This window comes from Nipponia nippon, unplaced genomic scaffold (genome assembly GCF_047370975.1).
Source record: "Nipponia nippon isolate SJK-2023a ecotype South Korea unplaced genomic scaffold, ASM4737097v1 scaffold_3, whole genome shotgun sequence".
Taxonomy (NCBI): domain Eukaryota; kingdom Metazoa; phylum Chordata; class Aves; order Pelecaniformes; family Threskiornithidae; genus Nipponia; species Nipponia nippon.
Window position 1 is genome coordinate 109,177,887 of NW_028262347.1, and position 6,330 is coordinate 109,184,216.

The window sequence follows — 6,330 nt, forward strand, 5'->3', positions numbered from 1 at the left end:
TTTGTAGATTTGTATTGGTTAGGATCACATGAACCTCTCTCTGTAACTGCAGGTATAACATTTGATACCTCCTAGTCTCAGAAAAAAAGATTACTTTCATAACAGTTTGCATGTATTTTAGTGGCTGGCTTATTTGATTTCTAAATTCCCTTGCAAATCTTGTCTGAAGAGAAGCTTGTCTTAGAAGCTTGTCCCTGCTTAGCAGTTTGTTCAGACATCTTCTCTTCTGGTATCTTAATCACAATCATTATTTTGATTATCTGGGGAAAAATTGCTCTGAGATAAATTTATGTATTATGATCTTACGCAGGTACATTGTGCAAGTTCTTTGCAACATGTATTTCTTAATGATGCTTTCTGTTCTGAGGTCGGCAAACTAACCAGTTATCTTGTAGGCTATTTCTAACATACTTCAAAATTCTTATTTATTTTTCTATATTTAACTGTTTCTCCTTCAAGTATTATTTACTCTTCCTAGTTTTTATTTTACATTTTATCTCTGTAGGTTAGGCCCTTTTTTACTGGTGTCACTAAAATCAGATTTCTGATTGCTGAAGGATATATTTCTTTCTTGAATAATCTCTTGTTTCTTGCTAATTAATACTTTTTATTGCTATTCTGCTTATTTTTTATTTAAAGGTATATTTATTTTTTATCATCTAAGCTTCACTATTTTCCATGCTAACTCTCATGCTTTGAATTGTCTCATTTTTACTCCAAGGAAATTTTTTACTAGCTGCATAACCTTCTTGAAAGCCTCCTTAAAAAGTGGCAACTTGTACATGGTCTTCCTTTTAAGTTCTTCACCATAAGTGATGGTGGCTGGAGGCTGGATGCTGACTGATACCTCCCATAGTCCAAAAAGCATCTCAGAGATACCAGTGAAATGCTCTATTCTGAGAGACCAGTCAGGGCGAAGGCACTGCCACCCATAACACAGATTAGCAACATTTGTGAAAAAAAGTTTGATGGGCTCCAATTTCTTGACATCAAACAGGGTTGTAATAACAATCAGTTAGTGAAAATCACCAACATCTAGAAGGTTCCAAATGTCAACAGAGCTGTATAACTCTCTCATTAGATTTCATTACTTCTGATCATATTTAACATTGTACATTCAGGACAATTTTCCTAAATGAGAGGCCCCTGCTATGACAAATAGAGAGAGAAAACTTGTGATTCTCTTTTGTGATCTTCTGTTCCCAGGGATTTTATCTCTTGAGATTGTATGGACTTGTTCAGAAGTGGTGCTCCTTGCCCATCTCCATTATCTCCATTACAAACAGATATTCTGTACAACTGATCAACGTTGTTGTACAAGGCTGTACATCAACCTCATTTTTGTTAGCCATGGTCTGTAATTTCTCCAGCATTTAGTTCCATGATCTCAAACTTCTCATTTTCTAACTCAGCTCTACTTCCCACCGTATTTTATAAAGATGAAGATTTAAATTACCGAGATTCTTTGGACACGCTTTATGTAGAAAAACTGGAAGTTCCTTAGTTTTGTCTAGCTGTTATCCATGCTACTGATTTAAATAAATGTTTTATAGTTTGGGTAGCTTATTGTTCCTGTGGTATGTTTTTTAGGAAATGGTATCATCTATCCATTTCATACAGTTGTTCTTTTTTCCAAAATAGCTTTTATGTTTACATTTAAATCCTCTCTCTTTTTACCTCTCCCTGCAGGGTGTTTTTAGTAACTATACCACTTCCTACATCAAGAAAGGGACTAAAGTATACGTACATTCACTAAAGCTAGCTTATGAACTCTGAAGTATTAGGAGGTTAACAGTAGTAACTCACACAGACAATTGCATCTTTATATCTGATCTCTCACTGACATTTATGAGAGCAGAGATCTCCATTTATATACAGAAATTTATATATATGTTTATAATGCACATACACATGCATTTATACATACATATATAAAAATGAAGTTAATATTTCATATCCAGAAAGAAGACTGAACAGGAGAAAAGCTCCTGCAAACATCTAAGTAGGCTTTTTTGGATCAAGGTAACAGGCAAAACTGAGCCACAGTTAGAGACAAAGAGAAATGGAAATAATGAGGTCAAACTCTTCCTATAAATCTGCAGGTCGTTCTGCATAGGCCTGTGGAAAAACGCAACATGAAAATAACATGAGAGAAACAAGTAGAGACATTTTATGAAGTTCTTCTATTATTTAAGCTTGTGTGGCTGTAAGTTTTTTTTTTTTCTTTCTTTAATTTCAGTAGTCAGATTGTTCTTTTTTCATGAGCTAAGGCAAGAGTGACATTAGCCTGTGCAGTTAAAAAAAAAAAAAAAAAAGTGCATAAAATTCCAGTGTGCACAAACTGAATACAAAGAGCATAAATAGAAAAGCACCTCTGTCATCAGGGACATAAGGATTCAGAAGCACACTATAATGCTGAATAAACAGGGCCAGAGGCTTCACATCTAGTCCAGCTCTTTCCAGAAGCTGTTGCTTTTCAAAGACAGAAAAGAAGGCTAATCTGTGGCTATCGTCACAAGTTCTGCTACAGTTAATGAGTTTAAATTAGATTTAAAAACACATTAAGTGAATATATCCTTTCCACTCTCTCTATATTTTTTATAACTAGTATATTAAATGATAGAAAATAATTAATGTTTTTCTTTTAAGTTGTAAACACTGTTTCTCAGAATATATTTTGGGCCTATTAAAGATTTCTGGTGTGTAACTTTTGAAAATCAGAATTTACCATTCAACATGTACGAGAATTGCTATTAAATAGTTCCAACATGATGTAGATACCAGGATATGGTGGTCCTATTTTTCATCTGGGGCATGCAGACAGGGATGAATCAGCTGTAGCATTCACTTTGCAATGCCAGTTTATACTTTCTTTCTTCTATTTACTCTGTGCATCCCTGAACATCTGAACACACCCCAAAGATGGACTGAGATGTGATTAATAGATATCAACAGTAGCTTCTACTCTCTTATCTTCTTCTTAGAGGGTTAATTTTGCTGTATAGACTTTTGTTTGGTAGTATAACTTGCAAAGTAAAAACTTATGTTTATGTTAGAAGAGGTCCTTTGAAGAACTGCATGAGGATCATCCTCATCTGTGTCAGCTTTTAAGGTTATCTGTCTTGGGGGCTCTTTCATCCTCCTTTGTGGAGCATTCAGTCCTGAATGTTCCGCATAAAGGAAGAAAATGCCTCCTGCTTTCAGCACGACTCTGCATTGACTTCCTTGTTTTACTTCTTATAGAGGCAGTTACTTCAGATTTGTTTGTTACACTTCAACTAATTCGTAAGTTTTGTGCGATGGCTACAGTAATAGCAACATTATAGTGTGTTTTGATACTGCCCTGAAAGTGTGCAATAAGACAGGTATGTATTTGTAATGAACAAATTGGATTTGATTCTCAGATTCCTCAAATGAGGGGATTCCTGATATCCAGTAAAAACCTAGCTTGTTTTTAATGTGTGAAATAGATTTGTGGAGTAGTTTCTTATTTGAGTCTCTGAAATTCTCATTGGATTCTGGAGGGAATATCTTCAGGATATTATGCTACACATAGACTAGATTTAAAGCTTAAAGGGAAGCCTTAATTAGTTTTAAGCTCCCACATGACTTTATTGCAGGATTAGAGGTCTGAGTGCTCCTGTATTTTTTTGATAACTGTTATTTACATCAGCATGGCGCTTGCACAGAGCCACAGGCACAGCTTAGAAGACCCAGATAAGAAGTTGCCAGGAACTCCTCCTCCAGCATGTGCCCTCTTTTTATACCCAGTAATTTTTCACCAGCTTTTTACACATGCATCTTTCGCACATTTGTTCCCTCACACTGGTAACTCTCTCCCCCTGACATTTTAATTTTCATTTTCCCACCTCCTTCATTTTTCTCTTTTAAAATATTTTTTTCCCTGTCCTTCCCCCCCAGCCCCCTATTGTCTTCTCACCTCAGGAGAAAGGAGAACCAAGTTGCCTCCTCACCTGGTTCCTTTTTCTGACTCCCCACAAGAAGAAGAAAGGGATCTGCAGGTTTGGAAACTGCTGTCCACTGGAACCAGTAAAGCACGGTCCACTGACAACTAGAACAAATCAGAGTCAGCCTGGAGAGGAAGCAAACACTAGTGGTTGATAACAGCATGGAAGCTATTGCTTTTTGTTTGCACACACATTTTAAATAAACTGCAGTTCACAACTGTCAGGGATTCATATCCCCTTGCTGAACCCCAGACAGGGAATACAGCACTGAGCAGATTCCAAACCACAAATGATGTTGGGGTGTCTGCATTTCTGGATGCCTCACGTGAGACGTCTTAAGAAGGAACTGATCTTCAGAAGCTAGTGCTCAGGTCGTTTAACTGCTGGTCCTGGCACACTGGTTGTGGCAGTGCACCCCAGATTTGAATCATAACACATCACCGATCACTTTTGCACATGAAAAAAAGCTTGCAGCTTGCTAGCCATTACTTTAGATGCAAATAAACAGGAAAGGATCCTAATTGTACTTGGGGCTCCTTGTAGGTCATTTATCTTTTGCCCCAACTGAGAGAAAAATAGTCATATGCAAACCTTTCTAGCCTTTTTTAGATAACTGTTTATTCTTCACATGCAAAACTAAATTAGCTGTATATGTAATGCAGATTTCGACATATAAATTTAGTCATACGCCTGTGTTCTAGTTTTCTGCTGGAGCTGACCTCTCTTTTTTCCCAAGCCCTTCTTGGCAGTCGGCCTTCTGCATAGAGCTCGTCTGAACTTTCTCCCAGCACTTTCCAGGAACCACCTGAACATTTCCTAACTCAGTATGATCATACCTCAGGGCAAGCTGGCTCCATGGCTTCATCACCTGATAAAAATCAGGCCTCCAATTAAATCATGATTTCAGGACAGCAACAGAAAAAGTAGTTTTCTGTGAGTTCAGAGTTCAATAGTTATATATATATATAAAAATTCTTACAACTCCTTCAAATAATTTTGTATTACCTCTGGATTTTCTGTATCCTTGTGTTTTTCTTCAAGATTTCACACTTAGGGCAATGGGAAACCAACACTGTCCATCCAAGTCTTGCTTTTTATTGCTCTGTGATAGAACACCACCTATTTCTAGGTTTGCTGAGAACATACACAAAAGAGGCTAGCAGGATTTTATGACATTTTTGTAGAACTGTGAAATAAATAAAAGTGTTGGGGTTTTTTTGTGTGATTTTTTTTGTTATGAGTGCCACTGTAATACAATATTCAGTTAAAAAAACAAGCAGCATTTTATTTCAGTTAATTTCATTCTCCACCATGTGGATCAATTAGTAATTGAATACTACAGATGCGAATATGCAGCGATGACTCAGCTGTGGAATTTGAGATAAATGTCAGTAACAGTTTGTAATGTATTATGTGGGCTTAACTCTGCCTAATTCCATTCAGAACAATAGGGTGGAAAGCCTTGTTGTAAATTCTAAAGAAAAAAAAATATATATACACAAACCCAACTTTGGTTATTTTCATGCAGTCACCTCAAAGCCATTTGCGGAAACATCATGTCTATTCATTTTGCTTGAAAAGAAGAATCCAACATAGTTACAAAAGTGATGTTTATTTTTTCAGGTAACAGGAATTATACCATCTGACTGTTTGTATCTAAACCCTCAAAGGGTCCTGCAGGAACTGACCAAGGACTGGTAACAGCTAGTGCTGATCCTAACTCCTTATGCCCCATTTCTCCTTGCACTGAGCTTTCCAGTGCACCAGCTTTTCACCTGTCCAGGGAGTCCTGGCACCCCCAGTCTGAAGTAACAAAGAATCGACTGTAGGGTCACTTCAATCCTAAAAAACATAATTCAAACCCCAAAACAAAAATATGAAGGGGAAATGTTTGCTCTTTATTCACTGTAGGAATACTGTGTACATATTATTAAAAAAACCCCAAACATTTGTAATACCAGTCCCTAATTCTTAGCTCTCTGCTGGAGAATGCCAGGAAGGGTTTTTTGTTGTTTTTTTTTTTTTTAAAGAATCTGGCAATATAGTAGCCGAAGTTGCAGATCTTCCTTGCCTCCAAAAAAAGAAGCCTAGATAAATTCTCAGCTTACCCCTCATTAAAAATAAAAAAAAGGCAAGGAACAAATGCCTTTTCTTAACATTTAGTGCTCAGTTCCACAACCAGTTTATAGAGAGCTTCATTCCTGAGACCACATGAATGAGGCTCACAATCAGAGATTTAATGGGAAATACAATTGACTAGCTGCTGTGAAAACGAGAAAACTATTTACTTTGTATAATGAACAAAGCCAAAGTTGTTCTACCAGTTGCAAAGGCAATGAAGCATTTGCAGTTTGAATTTATA